At 46.9% G+C, this 25,296-nt stretch overlaps 1 protein-coding gene across 1 annotated transcript in view; it reads right to left on the bottom strand.

Moving 5' to 3' along the window:
• Positions 1-25,296, bottom strand: part of LOC144149048 (calcium-activated chloride channel regulator 2-like) — a 62,931-nt gene that overhangs the window by 36,944 nt on the left and 691 nt on the right. The window lies entirely within an intron of this gene.

Genomic DNA, 25,296 nt, shown 5'->3' with positions numbered 1-25,296 from the left:
GCCCAGCACGGGTTCCGCCGCAACCGTAGCTGCAAGACCGCCTTGGCGACGCTGACTCACTTCGTAAGCGACCAGCTCGACAACCGTAAAGAAACTGACCTCGTACAGCTCGACCTGAGCAACGCCTTCGACACCCTCCACATTGCTCTCCTGATACAAAAAATGTCCAGTGCTGGTGTCCGAGGCACCCTCCTGAATTGGACTTCAAGTTTTCTCTCCAACCGGCACCAACGAGTTGTATACCGCGGTGCGCGCTCGGCCGACATGCCAGTGCCATCAGGTGTGCCACAAGGATCGGTCCTGGGCCCCACGTTGTTTCTGATCTACGTAAATGACATGCCTAGGAATGAAAATTTCCTGCTCGTCCAATACGCAGACGACACATCTATTCTTGCGCCCCTCGTTTCGCCCTCCACCTGCCACGGCCTTCAGGCTTACCTCGACGAAATCGCCTGCTGGGCCAGCACCAACTACCTCCGGCTCAGCCCCGCCAAAAGTTGCACGATGCGATTTAGCAGCGCCCGCACAGTGCAAAAGCCGTCGTACACCCTGCATGGCGAGGCTGTTACGGTGACCGACTGCGTGACCATCCTGGGAGTGCAGTACGTCCGGACATTAGACTTCCATGCCCACGTGGCCAGCGTCGTCGCAAAGTCGCGCCGGACCCTGGGCTTTGCCACCCGTGTGACCAAGCAGTGTGACCCGCACACTTTCCGGCTACTGTACACGTCACTTGTGTTGCCCCTGCTTGAGTACTGTAGCGCGGTGTGGTCACCACCACAGCAGCACCTCGTGGCGCGAATAGAGAGTGTACAGAGGAGGGCATCTCACACATTAGTCTCTCGTTCCACAGGTCCTGCAGCCCGTCTACACTACGAGGAGAGGCTCGTGGTTGCTAAGTGGCGTCAATTGGCCTCCCGCGGGGCATTGGCCGTGTTCGCCTCCTGTGCCGCGTCTTTGATGGCTCTCTGTCTGGAACTTTCCTGTCTTCGCAGGTGCGCGTGAGCAACCGCACTGGCCAACCCCAACCGATGCGTGCACGAACTGCTAGGCATAGCACGTCCCTCGTTCCCGCTGCTGTACGAGGGTTCCTCTCACTGCCGGCAAGCCAGCGCAAGCCTCTGCCCCGTGGCAGAGAGGAATCCCTAGAGTTGTGTCGCTCGTATGCACGCCTCCTTCTGATAAGTGCCCCCTAGTCTCCTCCACGCCCCGCCATGTACTATAAGTCTATATTATTCTCTGTGTGTCCTTGCGTGTTCTCTTCCTGCGTTTCGTGTATGTCCCTACAATCTCTCTGCTGTCACTTTTTGTCTCTGTTGCCGTCTTCTTTTCGTTTGTTTGTTTTTCTTTCCAATCCCTGTCTATTTATTCAACGCGTTTTATGCTCCCTCCACCCACTCAGTGGCGGGCTAGCAGGCGCACCTGCGTAAGGGTCTCTACCTTTCTGCCTAGCCGTGCACGCCACTGGGTGGGCACACTGACTTTGCAAATAACATTATTATTATTATTATTATTATTATTATTATTATTATTATTATTATTATTATTATTATTATTATTATTATTATTATTATTATTATTGGGCGCCATCTTGTGCCAAGATGGCGCCCAGCACAGATGTCTGCGTGCTGTGCTCCGCTGTTTTTTACGGCAGACAGGAGAATTTTCGATGCACATCGTGCAAAAAACGTGCGCACTCCAAATGTATTCAGCTGCCCGACATGGAGCTGCAAGCTGTGAAGACTGGTGAGAGGCCCTTCCAGTGTAATCTGTGCCTGTGTTCGGCGTCGGAGGTGGTGAGTAGGCCTAGTGACGATTCCGTACACGAGAGCCTGCCGGCCACGCAGCCACCCGATCCTCAGAACAGCGCTCTTCGACCAGGCGACCTTGGAGGGGACGCGACCGACATCCGCGAAATGCTGCTCCACGCTCTCGAGGGCCTTTCATTCCTGACGGACGAGGTGGCAAAGCTACGAGAGGCCAACGACCGCCTGAGCAGGGAGAATGCGCGTGCTTTCGCCCAGCAGTCAGGCATAATTGCTTCTCTGCGGGCGGAGGTTCGCAGCCTTCGAGGGGAGCGGCTCCCGCGGTTACCGCGGGCCGGTCCCTTGCCTCCCGAGCGGCCTGCCCCCCCTTCGACACCTGAGCTCAACGTGACGATGGCGACCCCTTCCACGCAGCGAGTGGACCTTTCATCCTTTGCCACTGTTGCGGCGAAGATAAACGCAGCGTCCACGCTTTCAGCGAACGAGCAGCCGACCCCAGCCCCTTCCGAGGCTTGCCTTTTGTTAAATGATGCATCCGGCAAGCCACCTTCCAACGACTCGGCCCAGTCAAACAAACGCAGAGGGAGTGCAGTGTGTGTGGGTGCTTCAGATGCGTGTAGCATCTCCGTCGTTCGTCCATCTAAGCGTCCGAGACACATCTTCGTGTCTAAACTGTCACCGTCCACCACATCAGCCCAACTGACGGAGCATCTTTCGACGGTACATGTCATACCTCTGGCTTGTCAGCGGCTGAAGACCAAGTACAGTTCATATTCTTCCTTCTGCGTTACGGTCGATGAGGACTCCTTCGAGCGTTTGAGCGATCCTTTGTTCTGGCCGAAGGGCTGCCTTTTCAAACCTTTCCGCGGAAAGCTGCATGCCGAAATGTTCTGTTCCACTGATGTCCCACACGATGAAAAAAACTAACAATAGGGTGGACATTTACTAACAAAATGCGCGCGGCCTTCGCACTAAAGCGTCCGAATTTTTTGCTAATGTACTTTCCTCAAATTTTCCAATTGTTGTAATTTCTGAATCCTGGCTCTGTAGCGACATTAGCTCAAATGATTATTTCCCTCCAAATTACCAAGTTTTCCGCAAAGATAGGAATTTTACTGGGGCTAAACAAAAGGGAGGGGGCGTATTAGTAGCGGTCGATTGTGGTCTTCAGTGTAAGAGGCGACAAGACCTTGAGGGCGACAATGAGTGTGTCTGGCTGGACATCCGACTGACTGGGGGCGAGAGGCTCTTAATAGGGGCGTTTTATATTCCCCCCGATGTTCCTATTTCTTCGTTCAATGAGCTACTTACTTCTGTAGAAGAAGTTTGCGCTTCACACCAAAATCACCAGTTTATCATTCTGGGGGATTTCAATGCACCTGGTGTACAATGGGACAGTCTAACTAACCAGCATTACAATTATTACGTACAGCAAAAATCTCGCATTGTTTTAGACTTCCTAGATTTCACATCCATGACACAACTGAATAACATCAAAAACTGCTCCGAAAATATCTTAGACCTCTGCTTCTCAAACATTCAGAACGCGCGAGTATCAATGGTGGATATCTCTCTTGTCAAACCCGACAAGCTTCATCCTCCATTTTCAGTTTCGGCTCCCGTTTCGATTCGGCATTGTGGTACCTCACTAAAGTATAATGAACTCTCTCCCTTCTGTTATGCACGTGGGGATTACATTGGCTTGTATAGCTTTTTTTCTTCGTTTGATTGGTCGGAAATTCAAGAACTCCCTGATTGCAATGCACAGGTCGAACGGTTCACCGAAATTGTCAAAAGCGGTATGGACCAATTTATTCCCAAGTATAAACCAAACCACTCCAAGCACCCACATTGGTTTTCGAAAGAACTTCGTACGACTCTTAAATTAAAAGACCGCTGCCACAGAAAGTATAAGAAAACCGGGAGTGACGAATGGAAACAGAACTTCTGCTCTTACCGTAAATTATGTAAAAACCTTTATGAGCGGGACCAGCTCTCCTATCTCGATTCTGTAGAGAGTAGTGCGAATTCTCAGCCTGAAACATTTTGGAGATACATCCGGTCCCGTAAGAACAACTCACATGATCTTATCAATCTTGTAGATTCCTCTGGGGAAGAAGTTCATAATGTCGCCAACCACTTTGCTCAGCACTTCAGTGCCACATGCGGCCAGCGTGACGTCTCTGAAATGAACATATTGTTAAATCGCGTGCAGGGCTCTAGCTTAGTGCTTTTGGACGAGCAGTTGGTTTTGGAGAGCCTAAAGCGCATGAAACCGTCACTGTCGTGCGGAGCTGACGGAATACCTCCAGCTATTCTCAAAACATACGGCAGCATTTTTGTACCTGTTTTGACGGTGATATTTAACCAGTGTCTAAAAACAAACGTGTTTCCTCTCGCGTGGAAAATTTCTCGAGTGCGTCCTATTTTCAAGTCAGGCTCCAAATCGGATGCAACAAACTACAGAGCAATTTCTCTCCTTTGTGCTTGTTCCAAGCTGTTTGAGACAGCGCTGTACAAATTACTGTCAAGTTCTGTACAGAATCTTCTTGTAAGTAAACAGCACGGCTTTATATCAGGAAGGTCGACAACGACTAATCTCTCCTGCTTCATGGAGCAGGCCTCGGCAGCCATTTCTGAGAGGGGCCAGCTACTGTGATCTGAGCAAAGCATTTGACGTTGTTTGCCACACGCTGTTACTTAAAAAGCTTTTACAGGTAGGAATTGATACACCACTCGTGGCATTGTTGGGTAGTTATCTAGATAACCGGTTCAGTTTCGTTAGCGTTAACGGGCAGACGTCTGCTCTGTACAGATCAACAAGCGGTGTGCCTCAAGGCTCCGTGTTGGGGCCTCTCTTGTTCTCCATTTTTGTTAATGATGTGTCAGCCGCAATTAAGATGTCTTCTTTTCTTCTTTACGCTGACGACATTAAAATATTCAGACGGATTGAGTCCATTAATGACTGCATTGCCCTGGAGCAAGATATATCCTCATTTTCCAAGTGGTGCTCAGACAATAGATTAAATCTTAACTCTACAAAAACAAAGGTCATGTCTTATAGCAGGAAAACGAACCGCACTTTATTTTGCTACAGTATTAACGGCGGTTACTTGTCTAGAGTTGAAGAGATCAGAGACCTCGGCGTGCTTTTCGACAGTGCCTTAACTTTCTCACCTCATGTCACTCAACTTACTAGGCGGGCGCTACGCTCTCTTGGGGCTGTTTGCAGGTTTTCTCGAGAATTCCGGTTTCCTTCTTCATTCCTAAAACTATTCAGAACGCTTTGTATTCCGCAACTAGAATATGCTTCTGTCGTTTGGAATGGAACCTGTAGTTCCAACTGTCAACGTATAGAGCGTGTACAAACCAAATTTTCATCAATATTTAGGCATCGTTTTCCTTCGGAGCCTATCCCTATAACGGTTTCTCTAAGTTTCCGGCGGACCCACTCAGACCTTCTTTTCATGTACAAATTGCTTCATGGTATTATTTTATGCCCGGAACTACTTGAATCAATCAGTTTTCGCGTTCCACAAAAAGCTACAAGGCTCGCCCACCCTTTTAAAGCAGCTGGAGCTCTCAGCACACGTTCTCCTCTTCAAAGGATGCAGCATCTGCATAATGTTCACTCCGAGAAGCTCGATATCTTTCAGCGTCCTCTTCGGGAGTTTTTGGCCGGGTTGTCAGCTCTGACACACTAGGTTCATCTTGGCAGTGCTCTTTTTCTTCACTTATCGTCCTGACGTGTGCATTGGCTTCACCGAGCTTGTTCTTGTTTCTGTTATTCGTGTATTGTGCTGATACTGCGACTGTAATTATCGTAGAATTTTTCTTTTTCTGCCACTTTTATCATTAAAAGTTGCCATATTCACTTCATGCGTCCATTTGAAACTGAAAATGTACGCTTCCCGAATCTTGTAAAAACTTTCTTCTTTTCACTCACCCTTCCGTATAGTTACGCTTATTGTAAGATGTCTTCTTGCAATTGACCAGACATTACAGTTTCTATTGATTGTGTAATGTTGCCTAAAATTACAATATGGTATTTTTATTCTTCTTTGAAGTTGTAGCTTCTTCATATTTTTTGCTCGCTCACTGTTCTTTTGCCAGCTGTTGATGCATTTCATTGCTGTCTTATACCTTTTCTGTGCGCCAGCATGACTTGATTGTGTAAAGTCGGTTGGATTGCACTATTTTATTACTAATCTTCTTTGCCGTTTTTTGTAAGTCTTTCTGTCTTTTCTTCTCTTTTTTTTTTGCTCACTGAGTGTTTATTAGCAAATTGTTGATGTACTACAGTGCTGCATTTTCCCCTCTGAGTGCTCCAGCACGAAGGCCTCCGCTGTTCCTGGGCACTATAATAAACATTGATTGATTGATTGATTGATTGATTGATTATTATTATTATTATTATTATTATTATTATTATTATTACCTTGATATATTTAATGATTGCCCTACTCTGTTTCGCAAACATGTCTGTGAGTTTGTATTGGCGTAACTGCCAACTTTTGTTATTCTGCATTTGTCTTTTATCCTTGAGTTCATGCACTCAAATGACTTTCATTCCGTAACTTCAACATAAGCTATCCTTTCGTTTTTTTTTGTATTTTGTATTTTATTTTGTATTTGAAAGATGTGTACATTATGTTTCGTGTGTTTCTGTTTCCGTGCGCCAGCACAAAGGCCGACCCCGGCTGTTCCTGGGCACGCAAATAAATGATTGATTGATTGATTGATTGATTGATTGATTATTATTATTATTATTATTATTATTATTATTATTATTATTATATTTTTATTATTGCGTAATTTTTGGCAACTTTAAATGCACGATGTAAACACGCCTTGCGCTGTGCATGAAGGCGTCTGCTTGAGAGCGTTCGCGTTACTTGCTGCCGAATTCTGCTTTGTGGGGTCTATGAAAAAGCCGAAAAACAACCACGGGATGAAGCTTCTTTCATTACGTAGTTCATCTTTCCCGGCCTAATGAAAAAAAAAACACTGCGCGCGGAAGGCTTTCAACCCTGCAGTTGCGCGTAACCTTTGCCCTTTTCATTCGGGTCTTTAATAAATAGTTAGTAATAAATATGTTACTTATTTTTATTTATTTATTTGTTTATTTGATTGTTTGTGCATTTGTTAGTTTGTTTGTAAAGCAGGCCTCTATTTAGGCCCAGCACAGGAGGGTCAATATAACAAATTCGTCGACAACAACAAAAAGACTGAGCAGCACGTACGAGACTAGCATCGTCCCCGACAAAGCAGGAAGCACATCAAATACACAGCTTACAAAAGTTGATAATTTGCGTAAACAGTTCTGGAACAGGCGCTACAAGGATGGGATGCACAGCCAAGGGCGCCGATTTTATCAAGTGACTATCGTAATGAAAGCCCATGCTAGCGCCGATTAGCTTAGTCACAACCAGCGCATTTCGAAATACGACACGAATCGTGAGATCAGCTGTTTATCGCTAGGCTGAGCAAAATGTGCCCAATGCCTAGATCTCCGCGTTCGAATCTTCTTCTTTTCTTTCTTTTTTTGCTTTTGTTTTTGTTTCCATCGCGATCGCATACGCGGTTACACGCTTCTCGTTGCCGACGGCGCGCATCGACGAGCGGCGTGCCGCGCGGAAGGTTCCAGTTTGAACCCATTCCCATTTCACCCTTCCCGCTTGTTCCGTCCCGTTTCAACCCGGCGCAAAACGACCTTCCCGTTTCGCCCTTTCCCACTTGGCCCGTTCCCGTTTGAACCCGTTCCCATTTTAACCTTCCCGTTTGTTCCTTCCAATTTCAACCCGGGGCGAAAGAACCTTCCCGTTTCACATTTTCCCGTTTAGCCCCTTCCCGGAATAACGTACCCAGTTTATGAAACGTTATAAAAACATTTTCATATTGTTTTTCATTTATTTCCGTTTGTTCACAGCCGCTGCGATAGCATGCTCAGTACATCCCAATTGACGGCTTTTCAAACCTGGGCTTCACTTTTTGAATCTAGAGACTACGGCATTTGGTTACAATTCGTCATACCAATTAACAAATCTTTTAAATTAACAAAGCCTAACAAACAAAGTAACAATTAACAAATTAATAAACAAATCTTTTAAATTAACAAACAAGTCTTTTAAACTAACAAACCAAAAAATTATAAAATAAAAAAGCCCAGAAAAGCGCCGCGGAAGCACAAATAAAAAATCGCAAAAACACCCTCACTTTGAAAGAAATCATATTTGGTGGACTAACACATGTAATCGTTATAATAGCGCAAGTGTACATCAATGTCGAAAAGAAACAGATGAAAACTATAAAAGATAAAAAGATGTATAAAAATAAAGTAACCCTATGTATCTGGATACATATGCCACATCTGGCTATAAAAAATCGCAGTCATGAGAAGCGGCGAAAAATATAAACTTAGCTTTGCGTTTTATTGATTCTGTTTATTCCCGTCACTCTGGCGTACTCAGTTTGCATAGCAGGGCAAACCTTCAAAAACTTAAGCAGCGCAGGGTCGTCTCTAGCCTAAATTTTCTTTACTAGAGAAACTTAAAATTGTCGCGGGAATACTACCTCTAAAGGCCTTTCAGACGTTCAGCGAGAAGACATCATAGTAAGACTATTAGGCAGCCAACCAGCTGAACGGGAAGGTCATTTCGGGAACTGGCACACACGGGACGGGTCAAGCGGGAAGGGCGTTTCGGGAATGGGTTCAAACGGGAAGGGGTCAAACGGGAATGGGTTCTTTCGGGCTACACCCATTGATTGTGGCTTGCTTAGGATTTCTGCCTCAGTCTTAAGGCGAGCTGCAACCAGTTTTGTGAAGCCCATATCGCCACTTTGGATGCAGATAAGCCCGGACTGAGCACTTCTGCAGTGCAGCCTCAGAAGTGCTTCACCTCGTATACGTTCATATGCCTTTGTAGATATATGGGGCTGAGAACAACACAGCGACAAGTTGTTTCCTCGGACCATGTCGGCCTTACTTTCTTAAAATTCCTTACTTGTTCAAGCAAGAATAATGCGGAAGACACGTTTTCAGCGGCCTTTTGCCGTATGTACGAAAGGTCCGCACTGAAGGAATCCTCTCTCAGCTGTTGCAGCGGTTTAGTCGCACAATTTGACTCATGAGGTCGCTTTCTTTCCTCTTCCACTTAACTTTTTCTGTAGTCAACAAGGTTGACGCCGATCTGCTGTCAACATAAACACCTCCATCATGCTTGTCTTCAAGGATCACCGCTCCAGGCTGTCCCGAATATCCATCTGGTAGCGTGTCCACGGGGGCGTCGTCAGGCAGGGTTTCTGTTGTGGCAGCACACGGAAGCGGGATAGAGCGAGATGTAACAGCTGACGAAGCGTCAGCGCACCCTGCGTCCCCAAAACGAGCCCTTTTATTCGAGCGCTCTTGATGTTCCGGCGAGCTCCGGTCCGGTGCTCTGGCTGCAGAAAATTGCATGCAGATGACAACGAACGCGAAAAAACGATGAGAATCAGAGCTCTTCGCCTTTCCCATTTCCCCTGTTCCCATTTGAACCCGTTCCCATTTGAACCTTCTCGTTTGTTCCCTGCCGCTTCAACCCGGTACAAAACGCCCTTCCCGTTTCGTATTTTCCCATTTAGCCCCTTCCCGGAATAACGCACCCAGTTTTGACTCAGGTGACTCGAACCGAGGCGTGCGATTTTTAAAATTAAAGTTGCGTCCGACTGTATTTTAACCTCATGTTTTGAGTTACGTTCGACGTAACCGAAAGTCAGAAACTTGCGCCCGCCGTAACCTGAAAATTAAATTGAATTTACGTCAAACGTATTTCACCGTAAAAAAACGTTACGGCTGGCGGAGCCAAAGTATGAAGACGCCCTATGAACCTGCAACCTTTTTGCAATGGTCCGTTTTACGATACGCGGCGCCAATTAAAAAACAACACGTAGGTTGCTGCGTTACGTCCTACCCGGTACAGCACACCTTCCGTCTGCTTCTGCGTTGGTCGAGCGCGGTCTGGAACGTGTTACTCGCATGCGTACGCCGCGGCAGCGGTGATGGTGCCAGTCCGTACGGTTGCATAAACGAATGCACTTATATGCAACGCACACAAAAAAAGAAAGAGCGAGAATTAACAAAATAGAACCTTTCCGCGGTCGCAGTGCCAGTCTGTAGCGCCCGCAGCTCTTCTCAAGAATGAAGGTGGGGTTTTAACAAATGCAAATATTAATTTGTTAGGGGCAGTACAGGTATACTGTTTTATTTGCAGGAAAAATATATCGCGAAATATTATTACCACATCATAACTAACTACAGAAAAAACTTATTTTATGAAAGCGAGAAAGGGCCAAGCCATGGTGGTACGATCCATTTTAATGTGTACGTCGCTAACGGTCACTTTATATGCAAATGTCTGTAGAAGAATGGCCATTGAAGTCTAAAGCTGAAATTTTTCCTCGGAGGAAACGGTTCGCACATATTTTTCATCCAGGCGTTAAGAACACGTACCCCAAGCCGTTTTCTCTTGTGTGTACTTTTTACGGGTAATACATAAGCGGGCACGCAGTGCGTGGAAAAGCAAAACCACACATTTTGGTAGTTATCCGTCTGTAATAGCGTTTTAGCATATCGTTACCGTGTTTGCGTCACCGTTTACCGTGTTACCGGGAGCGGGAGTTTCCGTTTGCCGCTGAAAATGGCATGGATTAGGCAGTTTTAGCATATCGTTACCGTGTGTGCGTTACCGTTTACCGTGTTACTGGAAGCCTCTGGCGACGGTGAAGCCTGTGCCGGCAAGTTACCGTTCGCGGTAACTCTCGCGCTGCGCAGTCGACTCCCGCAAACACGGTAAACGGTAACGTAAACACGGTAACGCTATGCTAAAACTCTCTTTTATTTAGCACATCGTTTGCGGTTTGCGTATTTCGGCCGCCGCGGCGCAAGTAGCGACATCTGATGAATTAGTGTCAAAGCAAATCACGCATAATTTTTTTTTGCTGATATCTATTTGCTTTTGTTTAAAGTAGCTGGAATATTTCACTTTTCGGGTGAAGCGTTCACAATAACTGTAGTTGCTTTGACAATATAGCCATCACCTGTAGAGCTTAAAAAGAAAACGTTTCGGAAGGACCCTTTAAACCTAGTAGAGTTAGAGTCAATAGGCAGTTTTAGCATATCGTTACCGTGTTTGCGTTACCGTTTACTGTGTTACCGGAAGCCACTGGCGACGGTGAAGCCTGTGCCGGTAAGTTACCGTTCGCGGTAACTCTCGCGCTGCGCAGTGGACTCCCGCAAACACGGTAAATGGTAACGTAAACGCGGTAACGATATGCTAAAACTGCCTATTGACTAACTCTACTAGGTTTAAAGGGTCCTTCCGACACGTTTTCTTTACCGTTTACCGTGTTACCGGAAGCCGCTGGTGACGGTGAAGCCTGTGCCGGTAAGTTACCGTTCGCGGTAACTCTCGCGCTGTGCACCAACACGGTAAACGGTAACGCAAACACGGTATCGATATGCTAAAACTGCCTATTGCAAAATAGAATTTGCCCACGCGCTAAATATTTAGGCAAGAAATAAGTAAAATATGTTGTAGTAACTACTCAGTAACTTAATTACACTACCTTGCCCAGCACAATTTTGGAGGCCTAAAAGCCCACTGAACACAAAACGTCTTATAGATGTCCACCATGGTCTTGCAAGGTCTTAGACATCTTGCACTATGCGAGTTAGCTATAAGACGTCTATTTTTTATGTCTCAAAGATGTCGTAAGAGAGATATCTACAGGACAATTGTGCAAGATCTCCGACGTCTTGAGCTCCGTGAGATGTTGATAAGTCATATTTACTAAGATGACTAGAAGACGTACGAACCTCAATGTGTACAAGACGTTCCCAAGCAGCAGAAATTACCAAGCCCAAGCACGGCAAATCATCAGTGGCCCAATGTGTCCGAGCTTGGCAATACTTCGGCCGCCATTATTGGCTGGCGCTTGGGAAAGTTGACAAGCCAACAAATGGCCAAGCTCTGGAAGGCCAATATTGAACAAATCTTGGCAAAGTATGTTGCCATGATAATGCCTATGGGTGCACCCCGTGAATTCTCATGCACATTTTTGGCTTTGTGGCCAGTCTTTATGACCAATGCCTATTTTATGGGATGCCTCGCTGCCCGATTTCTGCTTTATACATGCCCTTTAACAGGAATTTATTTAACGTTACTCATTTATTTATTGCGCACTCGTTAAATAATTTCCTGTACAATGCATCTATAAAACAAAAATCGGACCGCGAGGAACAATAAACAAAATGCATCAATTTTGCGAAGCAATTACGGGACTTGCAAAACAATTCAAAAACAAATCACCAGGTCCCTCTGTGTAGTTGTTTTTATTATGCACATCAAATTTACAACGGGAAACCTGACTTAACAGTGGCAAGAAAAGGAACACAAACACGAAAGGAAATAGAAACACAATAGTCGAGAAAAAAAAGCGCAGCTCATGAAGCGCGAACTGATTATCCTTCGGAAGACAGCTACGCCGCAGTGCCAGCCGCAGGATGGCACGAAGGCGGCAGCTGTCTTTCAACAAGCCCACAGTAAGACAGCTACGCCGCAGTGCCAGCCGCAGGATGGCACGAAGGCGGCAGCTGTCTTTCAACAAGCCCACAGTAAGACAACTACGCCGCAGTGCCAGCCGCAGGATGGCACGAAGGCGGCAGCTGTCTTTCAACAAGCCCACAGTAAGACAGCTACGCCGCAGTGCCAGCCGCAGGATGGCACGAAGGCGGCAGCTGTCTTTCAACAAGCCCACAGTAAGACAGCTACGCCGCAGTGCCAGCCGCAGGATGGCACGAAGGCGGCAGCTGTCTTTCAACAAGCCCACAGTAAGACAGCTACGCCGCAGTGCCAGCCGCAGGATGGCACGAAGGCGGCAGCTGTCTTTCAACAAGCCCACAGTAAGACAGCTACGCTGCAGTGCCAGCCGCAGGATGGCACGAAGGCGGCAGCTGTCTTTCAACAAGCCCACAGTAAGACAGCTACGCCGCAGTGCCAGCCGCAGGATGGCACGAAGGCGGCAGCTGTCTTTCAACAAGCCCACAGTAAGACAGCTACGCCGCAGTGCCAGCCGCAGGATGGCACGAAGGCGGCAGCTGTCTTTCAACAAGCCCACAGTAAGACAGCTACGCCGCAGTGCCAGCCGCAGGATGGCACGAAGGCGGCAGCTGTCTTTCAACAAGCCCACAGTAAGACAGCTACGCCGCAGTGCCAGCCGCAGGATGGCACGAAGGCGGCAGCTGTCTTTCAACAAGCCCACAGTAAGACAGCTACGCCGCAGTGCCAGCCGCAGGATGGCACGAAGGCGGCAGCTGTCTTTCAACAAGCCCACAGTAAGACAGCTACGCCGCAGTGCCAGCCGCAGGATGGCACGCAGTTGCAGTTGCAGTTGCAGTTGCAGGAATGCCACTGTCCCCCGTCGGTCAACAGCTTCGTTGGCGACGAGGTCCTTCCGCAGCATCCCCAGGGCACGGCTCAGCAGCTGGACGACATGAATGTTAGGAGCACAATTCACCGTTCTTCGCTCTCTCGTTTGCAATCAAGACGTCTGGCGGAGCAGCAGCCGCATGTGGTGGCGCTCACACCTACCCCGCCCAGAGAACGAAGTGAGGACGGGTCCTACCACTTTTCAGACATCACGACGCCCACATCCTTGAACAAAGATAACGTGAGCCTTGGAATGGAGCCCTGCAACAACTCCAAGGTGCCGGTGAAAGACCACATTCCGCTTACCACGATGGATAACATGACCTACCCCAGGAAGAGAATCTTGTGCCGACCAGAAGGCAAAAAGACGACCGATACCAACATCTTGAGAAACTCATCCACAAACGTTTATGAAGAATCCATTGAGGATCAGGACATCGTTTCAGCTAAAAATGATGAGGCCGAAGCCAGCGGCGAGGTAGCATCAAACGCCCGAACGAAAGATGAAAAGCACGACGAACATAAGGATACACCTGCTACAGACAAGGATGCTTTTGCGACAATTACCGATGCCGACAACAAAAATCTTGAAGGCAAGCACGTGGACAAAAGACGGACTTACGCATAAATGAAAACGAGAACCAAATGACCATGAGAGGGAGGAATACCTTCAAACAAACGGACAGCATTGACAGCAGAACACGCCGCTTAGAAACGCCGGAGAGGATCTTTCTGGAATATGCAGTGAAGAATTCCTCATCAATGGAAACAAGCTTTGCTCTAGCACTGGCCAGAAAGAAAGGGAACCGAACCACGAGACATAACCAACGGGAAGAGACCTGCAACGGACTCTTTAGCCTTTCGTGGATCTGTCGAGACAGAGCCAGGGGCCCACGCAAACAGCTCGGTGGTGCACCTCTTTGCAGTGTGGCCGAGTGTAGAGACGTAAAACATCAAGCCAAAAGCTGAGACCTAGGTCACCGGCCAATCCACTACCAAACCGAGGAGGACAGCCGCCGAGTGGAAGTGAAGGAAGAAGCGGGGAATCCGTCCTGGGGAGAACAAACATGGCGTCTTGAGAATCGGACGTGGTGTTATATATATATATATATATATATATATATATATATATATATATATATATATATATATATATATATATATATATATATATATATATATATATATATACATACATATACATATACATATATACACATATACATATACATATACACATATACACATATATATAGTAGGATTCTACATTTCACACACTAGTTATTTCCCACCCCGCAGCCATCCGCGCTCAGCAAACATGCCTTGCGAGCGCCGGCTGCGTACGGGTCCGTTGTTTGCGGAGGCAGACAAAGGCAGGAGGCGGAGAGGGCAAAACACCATATGGCAGCATTTATTGCGAAGTGCAAATCAAATATACTGCATACAGACTACTCGTAGGCCATAACGGTAACACTGGGAGCGTGGCATTAAACAACGCTAGAGATCGAGATGGTTTGAATCACCGATGGCATACCGGAGCAGCGGAACGCTGCGCGTGCGAGCGCGGTTGCCGTCTCCCAGCTCGCCCGGACACGTCCCATTGTGGCGCTTTTCCCAGGTCCGGACTGGCCGCCGAAACGTCCGCGCGCCACCGCATCCCCAAGACAAGAGAGCATCCCCTCGTCATGCGACAACCCACCATACCTCGCCATTTGGTGGCGCTAGTGCCGAGGAAGAACTGGTTCTCAGGTAAGGCAGAGGGGAAAAGGGTCAACGCCTCCACCCTGGCGACAACGAAGACTCCGGTCGCTGGCGCCCTCTCGTATGGTTCCCGTCGCGCGAGCGATGCGCATTGTGCAACGCCAGCCGCGATGGGAAGCTAGCCAGAAAGGGGTTCGCGTGAAAGTCGCGATCCCCACATCCCTCCCTCCTAAATTTCTTGCGTACGCCGGCGAGAGCTGACTACAGGACTAGAGGCGACGGAAAGTTCGTTCGTCGATTAAATCGTTAGTCACTGCATAGCGTTCCCTACGCCGGCTTCCGCTTGTCCAATGCCACCGCTGGCAGTGTTCCAGCAGGCGCGGTCATCACCCGCTGATGTCTGCAGGCAGGTAGATCCGTGAAGAATCGCACCAGCCAGCCCAAGCAAGCGTTGCTAAGGTGGCGGTGCATCCGTGATGGCCAGTGGCCGCAAAGTAGAGACTGCCGACTCCCTCGGCCAGGCTGAACCACGCCGCTTCAGCAGGCTCGCCAGCTGCAGACGACCCGTCGTCCTACGCAGTAGTCAGCAGCATAAACACGCTCCATCATGTGGTCCAAGCCTGGGTGGCTCAGCTGCACAAAGAAACTCCCCGCACCTTCAGTGTAGGGCAGAAAAATAGCTCTCCGAACGCACCGCCTTTGTGGCGCGATGCTAATGACTACTGCCAGGTTGTCAGCATTGTCATCGCTCTGTTAATGTCAACAAAGCCTAATTGAAATTGTCCAAACCCTAAAATGTATACGGCGGGAAAAAACAGGACCGCGTAGCCCCGTAGGAAAAGGGCGCGTGCGCAGGTCGCTATTTATAAAGCCGGTCGTGCTCCGGCACACCGCGCACTCCGGCGCCGCTAGAGCCATCTTATTGGCCGGCGAGTCCTATGCCGTGCGTGCAATGCTTTTACTTTTTTTTATTAATGCGTGCTCGATTCGAAGACGTTTGTTGTGCACTTTCGGCGTTGAGAGGCCGCGATATGAATTTACGCGAACTATAGTGTGAGAGCAGTCTGGAAAAACTAACCTGACCTGGGCAATGGTCGTGCTTGCGCGAGAAACGCGCAGCGCCCCGCGTCGTATGTTGCACCTGGGCGTCAATATTTGTGTAAAGCACAAAGCTACATAACAAGCTGCCAGCCGGCGCCCGCGCGACTGCACAAAGGCAATCGTAGGTAAAAACTGTCGGCAGCTTATTTTAAGCAACGCACGTACATACCGCGGTTTGCTTGTGCATGTTTACGCCATTTGTTTAGATACTCTTATTTATCATCGCTAGGTAGCTACTCCAGGATACTGATTATTAAAACCAAACAAGCCGCGGATCTCGTTAGGGGCGAACGGATGTGATAGTACGGTGAAGCTAGAATGTCTAGTTCATATCGTAGCATCGCCCCCGCTCCCCCGCCGACCTAACGCTTGTCATATTCGACCCGCAGCCGTAGGACACCGCGGGACGCTGCCGCTTCCCACCATTTATTTAGCCTACGTAGGAATTTAGATCAATGGTCATAATATAGTTTTACACCTTCAAATGTAAGCTGAATAATCTTGTGCAAGCGCTGTTGGGTAATGAAATTGAAGTGACCCCAGTTTGCGAACTGTAGTGAAGCAATATTCAGTCAACTGGGGCGGGTGGATCGCCATATCCCCCCTTAACAACAAGTACCCATCTTCCAGCCTCTCCCTCACACAAACCCCTAACAACTCCACAATTCCGTAAATATTTTAAAATGACTGCAAACCAAGCAGCCTCATCAAGAAATGAGCATGACTAAGCCCTAGGAATACCCATGTACGCTCCAAACAAAAATATGACGCGTTGGGTGCGCGCAACACTTTCGAAGAACAAATCAAGGTGCAAGCCGTGCAACACACTGCGCACCTGGAACACCTCACCAAGATAACCGCGAGCAGACACCTATTAGACAGCCTCCGCATTTTACATGAGAAGACCGTCTTCGACAAGATCTCCACCCCTGCGGAGAGAGCTGCGAGTCCGGGAACTCGAGGAAATCTGCACGTTGTTTGTATTGACACAGCCACGTGGAGCTATGGTTTCAGCCGCCACCGACTGCTCGAGCAAAGTTCTTGACCCCTGCTCCACCCAAACCAAACACCCGAAGGAGGACGAAGAACTGGCCTTTTCCCTAGCCCGTTCTCGTTCTGCACGTTCTAGTCCATATTTTCATGTTCGCGTTTCATTTGATGCCGACAGTACATCCCAGCATGTAGTGCAACTAGAAATGATCACTTCTTTCGCACTGTGAAGCTGAATGTGTAAACCATGCGATATGGGAAGCAGATCTTGCATTTCAGTATTTGTTTAATTAGCATTATTTTTATTGGTTAGCAAAAGTAGTTCAAACCTAGAAGTTAGAATTGGTGTAAACTTGTATGTGATTACAAAACAAAAAACTGCTTCCCATGTTTCATTCTCCACAACTTCTGGTTTCTATTCATGTCTTGCTGGCAATCTTGTTGAATAGTTTTTTTTCTACTGTTCTCATAAACCAAGGAATTTTTTTTAAATTAACACAGACACTAGTTGCCTCACATCAAAACTAATTAGGTATTTAAAATCAGCTAAAAAAACTGAACAAGCCTATGAAGTTTCATCAGAATTGGTTGGAAAGCAAAAAAAAAAAAAAAGATGTTTCTGGAACCAGTGTTTCCTTAAATGGAAAGCCTACAAAACGGCCCTTCGACAGCCCACCTTTACACCCTCACAAAAACTCTTGGGCACCCACAACACAAACTCACTCAAGTTCACCTTCAACTTGCCACCTAGCATAATCAGAAGTTCCAAGCAGGAAAATTGACCCAGCATGCAATACTGCACCGGCTAAGGAAATGATTACACAATTGGTGAAGGGGCGTGTTGTCTATTGAAATAAACTTTACACGAAGTTTTATTCACCACGCATAAAATTAAAGGTAAAAACTAGTAGACACACTATGCAGAAACTAGCAGATACCCGAGACAAACTATGTCACTGCGATCGCTAATCAGCTAGTGTCAGCTCTCAGATTTTTTTTTAATTAAAATTCGGGATTGGATGGGAATAATACACACGCCTAAAATGCGATCCCAGTACGCATCCCCGTCTCCAGTGTGTTTTATGGTTCCAGGTGAAGGTGGGCCTTGTGAATGCGTTGTGGCTTTCTACTTAGAAAGCCGACTCGGTAGCCGACCTGCAAACCTAGCAGCTACTGCAACTGCTGAAACGTTTATGTACGTATTGAAAACCTTTCAACACAAGTATTTGTACAATGTTAAATTATATATGTATTTCTAAACATTTTCAAAATTCTCAGATCTAAAAATTCCGATTTAAAAAGTTCTAGGGCGTTATCAGCAAAACCGTTTCTCGTCAAGGTGCTTTAAGTGATGCCCTTTCATTTGGGATAGAGAATATATACTCGACAAAAATCGGTTGTCTGTCCCTTTAAAGGGACACTGAAGTGAATTTGTCAAGCTCCCGTTTTTGCTTGGACTGCGTAGACTGGCTCAAATTAGCACACTTTTCATCGTTTATCCGGTTGACAAATCGGTAATTATTTTACAAAGCGCGAAAGAAGAAAAACTACCATGCGCGGTTTGCGGCGGCCGCACTAACTAAAGCTGTGACGTTAGGAGGAGCGGGCACCGTGATTGGATGATGCCCAAGGTGAGCAACCAAACAAGTTTCGGTTTCGGTTTCGGTTCTGTAAAACACAACCGGTGGCCTTGTTGGATGGGAATTCTCAATAACTCAGTAATCATCGTACCGCGCTTCTCCCATGTTGTCAGCTGTGAAAATGCTAAAGATAAGCCTCCCAGGACGGCTTGGAATCGTAGCATTCACTAGCCTAGTCCTACGCAGTGCATGGATGCCCTCCGCGTACCCGCAGACGCCCAAATGTCATGCGCTTTTCCCCCATATTTGGAGCTTGCCTCACTCATGCCTGTACCGTAAAAAGCGTGTTCGCACCAGGCCAAGGGTCTGTTCATTCTGGCCTGTGCCCACTGCCCGCAAGCAGTCGGTGCTTATGGCAACAGCACGCCAACGAGAACTCGCTAGCGCGCCAGTGCCAGCCTGCGCGCGTTCTGTGAACTAGTTCGTGGAGCCATGAACGTTGCGGCCCAAAAAAAGGTGAACTCAATGTAGAAAACATCGGCAGAAAACAAAAAAGTTAACTTACAAAAAAAATAAGCACGTACCCGCGGGGACTCGAACTCGTGACTTGCAAAACACTTGCGACAACACAACTAGCGCCCCAGACAACTAGGCCATGAGACCGGCTCAGCCGACCTTGGTAATATAAGGTATATATTGTACAACACGTTTACACTTTTATTTAGTTTTGGCATTTCAAGCAGCTTAGGTGACTATTTGTTGTATTGCGCTCGTGCAGTAAGCGTACCCCGAGTTTCCACAATAGCTGATGTCTAGCAATTGCATTTCGTAGAAGGAAAAGCGTTCGCAGATGCGTAGTCGTGCTGCTGACCGCTGTGGTTGTTCGCCCAGCGCAAAAAAGTGCTTCCCGCACCCTAGTTTTACGCTGTACGGTAAAAATATCAGTTGATTTTATTTCCTTAGAACCTATATTGACTTTGCTGACTCTCATCCCGCCTTCAAGAGGCCTTATATTTTCCTACTGGCGTACCAGTCAGCGAAGCGTCGCATGTGCGCTTGTGCAGCGCTTGTGTGAAGCGACCTTGACTTAGAGCTAGATACAGTGTACAAACTAACCAAGTAAAGAAAGGCACATTCTTCCATTCACAAACGTGTCCTGGCTTCGTTTCAACTGAGCGAACGAATTGCGACGACCCGTCGGCGGCCGGCGGACGAAACGCTGGGCCGACTGACTCTGTCTGAAGGCCGGGGAGCCGTGCAGTAGCGCAGCCAATTGCGAGCTCGGCACCTCCTGACGTCACACGAAAACGCCACAGAAAATGGGCGAGCGTAAAGAGAGGAGGACAGCATTTTCGAATTAATTTTTCTACTAAATAAAATCGCGTATACGCGCCCAGAGTGGTCGAAACATGGCCTGGGGACTCCGGGCTACAATTTGCGCTAGTAATCCCGCAGTGTTTACATATCACTTCAGTGTCCCTTTAAGACGCCTCACTTTAATGCACCATGAGTTGCACTTGTAAGAAGGCGCGTGCTAAATGTAATGGGGAAACGTATTGTGGCGCGGAAACTATCAAGGCCGCGCCATAATTGAGGACGCATGCACCTATTGCTTCTGTAATTCAGGTATGAATGAGCACAGCAAAAGTTACATAAACTACGCAGCGATTCGTGCTGGCACGCATACGAACAAATCAGGAGCAAGGATAATCAAACGGACCATATTCAAAGCTTTCATAGCTTGAGACTTGTCATATGGAACTACTCTATTCAGAAGTGGCTTGTAATCGGTCGGCCTGAATTTGTAGTTGGGATAACATACTCTGCACGCGAAACAATACTATCACAGCCGTGATATACTATTATAGTTACAAAAACATCACTGCAAAGGACCAATTAATAAATGTAGGTACCACCTCCAGGGAGGCCAGGAGCCGTTGCGCATTACTGGCTCTATGGAGTGGAATCATGGGCATGGAGTGGAATACAACACATACTGCAGGCATTTTTTACAGCAAAGCTGTATACCTCTACCCCCCCCCCCCCAACGGTTTCATCGACGTGAGCAAAAACGATCCCTGTGGGCAAAAAATGCCCGCCAATCCACCCTATGAAGGTGGTTTGAAAACTAAGCTGTAAACGACACCCACAGTGATTACCCATGCAACGTAACTTGAATTCACACACGTGGCTCTACAAAAGATGAAACCAGAGACAAGTGAAATGCACTTAACCATACCCTTTCTTGCATGTTCTTTGTTAAGGTTAAATGAATGCAGGATTCATGAACGGTGGTTGGTTGAGTTGTATCGGTGTAGCACATGAGTGGACACTTTTTTTGCAAAATGAAGGAAACTCAAACCCGGTGTTAGACGATCTCACTTCTGTTTCCGTCGCTTCCGACAGAGGCGACGGGATCGGTGGCAGAGACGAAAGAGAAGTGCGATGCCATGCGTTGTTGTGAGATTCCTTTTATGTTTATATAACCGCATCCTAGCGCATTCACAAGGAGCGCACACGGCCGCCACACGTGCCGTGAGCGGAGCGCACAGCGGCGCGAAAGGTAGCGTGACGCTATCACATGGCATTCAGCGAGAACGCAGGGGGTAAACCCGCAGATGTGCTCGGTGAGTGCACCGTCTGTCTCCCGCGTGGGCTCTCTCCGTGTGATACCTAGCCCTTCGGTGAGCAACATTAGGTTGGGTTTTGTTACCGACGTCTCCATCATGACTGCAGATAACAAAAGTTCCGCTCTTAGATGTACTGCTTATATCTAGAAAAGTCAAAAATCCTCGACTACCAAGCAAATTGCGTTAGTGCTCACATGAAGTCAAACAAGCCGATATCAGTGGGCATGGAAGTGCAGCAACGATGCGCATCTACAGCGACCCTTTCACTTTTGTTGTGCAGATTTTGACCTTCCTTGCCTCGTGGAAAATTCTTCCGCTCCCGGCTAAGAAACTGCAGCCAACTGCGCAACTCGGCGGCCAAGGCTTCCAGGCGTTGCATTCTGCAGTAAACACTCCGGACTGCCAAGCGCAGCAACCGTTTTTGTGGAACGACTCCCCGGCCCTCTGCGCACCGCCGTCATCCAAAGTGACCGACGCATCACCGCAGCTCTACTTAAACAGCTGGGACCCGAGGATCGCCTTCAGTGGGCATGGAAGTGCAGCAACAATGCGAGTCTACAGCAACCCTTTCGCTTTTCTTGTGCAGGTGGGTTCTGCTCCTTCCCTTTATAGCAAAAGATCAAACAATGTTTGCTTGCTGCTGCTTCCATGCCCTTGTGTAACGATTGCTGTGACAAGCGAATGTGTTCATGTTGTAAAACTGCTGATCATGTCTGGCGATATTGAATCAAACCCCGCCCCCCCAAAGGATGTTCCTGACAAACACTACAACGAGCTGCTTTCCCTTATTAAGTCATTGCATAACAAGATATATGTAAAGGAAGATGAAATGATGGAGTCTATTAATGAAGTGAAAGAGGCGCAATCATCCTTGAGCAACAGATTACGGATCTCGATAATAGGCTTTCGGAAGTTGAAAAACATGTCAGCTGCCCCGAAGGGCTGCTTACGCAAAATTATCAACCACAAGTAATGGCGCTGAACCAACGGCTAGATGACTTTGAAGATCGTTCACGAAGGGAGAATTTAATATTTCATTGCCTTGCAGACAGCTCTTCCGAGACGTGGGCACAACCACAAGAAAAGGTTTGTGCAATTCTGAATTCCGTATTGAACTTAAACTTGACTATTAGCGACGACCGAATATCTCGCGCCCACAGGTTAGGCAAGTTCATTCCTGGTAAATGTCGGCCAATTATTGTAAAGTTCTCCTCATCCAAATGAAGAAACAGCATCTTGAATTCCAAAAAAAAGCTGAAAAAGTCTGACGTGGTCGTGAACGAAGATTTTTGCAGGGCAACGAGGAGCATGAGAAAAAAGTTGTACGAGTACGGAAAGGATAGCGGCCAGCAGTTTACCATTCGCTATAACAAGCTTTACCTGAACAAAAAGTGATATGTCTACTCTCCTGCTACCGATAGCATATGCGAACTGGAAACGAACAAGCCAAGGCAGATCGATGATACGTCCGGGGGTTCAGATACCAATTCATCCTAACATCTGACCCGCGCCCAAAAAATAACGACAAGAACCTGTCAGTCTTATTTTCAAATGTGCGCAGCGTCACTAACAAGCGCGATGCCTTGTTTTCCCTTTTTGATGACTGCGCTGCAGACATAGTAGTCCTAACGGAAACTTGGTTGTCAAATGAAACGGCAAACTCGGAATTGTTTTGTTGCGATAAAAATTACTTTGTATACCGAGCTGATCGTTGTAATCAACCTGGTGGCGGTGTATTGATCGCTGCAGCCGATTGTCTCACTTCCAGTATGGTGATAACAAATTCAGTCTTGGAAATTATCTGTGTTTCGATACACTTAAATAATCAAAACGCCCTGTTTTGCGCCTGTTATCGTCCGCCCAATGCTACATCTGACTTTTGTGACAAAATACATGACGTTCTTAACAACCTGGTCTTGAAATTTCCACATGCGCCGTTGTTCTTGCTCGGGGACTTTAACTTCCCCAAAATAAACTGGTCAGTGCCCTGCTCTGCTTACAGTAATCTATCAGGAGATAGTACTACATTTTTTAACATGTGTCTCGACTTTAATTTGACTCAGCTAGTTGACAAACCAACCAGAGTGGGTCCGATGTCCACTAACATACTAGATCTGGTCCTGAGAAATGTTCCAGATCTTGTGCGACTCCTAATTTTCCTTCCTGGTTTAAGCGCTCATTGTTTCATTCATTTTACCTTAGAAGCTGAGGTTTCGCGCCGGCTAACACACAGCAAAGCAATAAGAAATTACGCCAAAGGAGACTACGCTTCAATTAATACTAGGCTTTTTTGATCGCACGGTTGAACACAGTTGGCACTTGTTTAAAAAAAAAGTTACGTTTTTGACAAACAAATATATTCCTTTAGTTGTTATTTCTGGCAAGCAACGCTCACCTTGGTTCACATCTGATCTAAAACGACTGCAAAACCTAAAGAAACGCTCATTTCGTGTAGCCAAACGCAAAAATGAGACATCCCGCTGGTTTGCTTACAAAAATATTTTCGACGCTTATCGTGCAGCCATAAAAAAAGCAAAGGACGTCTTTTTTACAAACACTCTCCCCTCGCTTCTCCAAAGTAACCCAAAAATGTTTTGGAACACAATTAGACCTAATAAAAAAGAACTTATATCTCTTAGATATGCTGACAACCAGGTCATGCGCAGTGACGAATGTTGTCGCGTTCTGAATCAAGTATTCGCCAAGTCGTTTTCGAATTGTCCTGCGGATGTTGTGCCGCAATTATGCGATTACAACTTTTTTCCTATGGATCCTATTGTAGTAGATCCTGTTGGAATTATGAAGCTGATTCATGACCTTAAACCTTCCAGTTGTGGCGTAGACGAAATTAATCCCAAGCTCTTAAAAAACACCGAAGTTTATTCGTCAATAATCCTGCCACACATCTTTTTTCAATCCCTTCAGTGATGTGCTGTGCCAATTGATTGGAAGGTGGGGAAGGTCGTCCCTGTTTTCAAATCCGGTATCCAAAGCTCTCCTTTAAATTACCGGCCAATAGGCAGTTTTAGCATATCGTTACCGTGTTTGCGGGAGAAGACTGCGCTGCGCGAGAGTTGCCGCGAACGGCAACTTACCGGCACAGGCTTCACCGTCGCCAGCGCTTCCGGCAACACGGTGAACGGTAACGCAAACACGGTAACGATATGCTAAAACTGCCTAATATCGTTAACGTCTATTTCCTGTTAACTTTTAGAGCACGTCATTTATTCTAACCTTCTATAATTCCTGGAATCCAACTCCTTTTTCAGCCCATTTCAACATGGCTTTCGGAAAAATTACTCATGCGAAACTCAGCTTCTAACATTCACACACGACGTTGCATCAGCTCTGGATCGCGGTTCATCTGTAGACTGCATCTTTGTAGATTTTCAAAAAGCGCTTGGCAAAGTGTCATCAATTATTACTTCTTAAGCTCAGTACCCTAAACATTGACCCTAATGTGTTTAAGTGGATAGAATGCTTTTTGACCAATCGCACCTAATTCGTGACTGCTAACGAATGCAATTCTCTCCCTACTGATGTTAAATCCGGTGTACCACAGGGTTCGGAGTTAGGTCCTCTGCTATTTTTAATATTTATTAACGACCTTCCTAATGGTATAAATTCCTCCATAAAATTCTTCGCTGATGATTGCGTAATTTCGCGAAATTTGTGACCGAACGGACAACTTTAATTTACACGCCGACCTCGACACTGTCTCTAAATGGTGCAGCAAATGGCACATGATACTTAACACAAACAAATGCAAAAGCATGACCATTACGCGCAAACGTTATTCCCAGCAGCCCTTTAATTACAAAATTACCGGAGCCACTCTCGAATACGTTACATCCTACAAGTATCTTGGTGTTCATATCAGCAATGACTTAACATGGCACACACACATTAATTATATCTGCAGCAGCGCAAACCGTTCCTTAGGATATATTCGCCGTAATTTCTCTCATGATCCATCCCCCCTCAGGTTAACACTTTATGGGACACTAATTCGCCTTAAACTAGAGTATGCCTCGGCAATCTGGGACCCTGCACAACAAAACCT

This window comes from Haemaphysalis longicornis, unplaced genomic scaffold, assembly GCF_048455015.1.
Source record: "Haemaphysalis longicornis isolate Haplotype H1 unplaced genomic scaffold, Haemaphysalis longicornis Haplotype H1 scaffold_8, whole genome shotgun sequence".
Classification (NCBI taxonomy): Eukaryota; Metazoa; Arthropoda; class Arachnida; order Ixodida; family Ixodidae; genus Haemaphysalis; species Haemaphysalis longicornis.
This window is presented reverse-complemented; position numbering and strand designations above follow the sequence as displayed.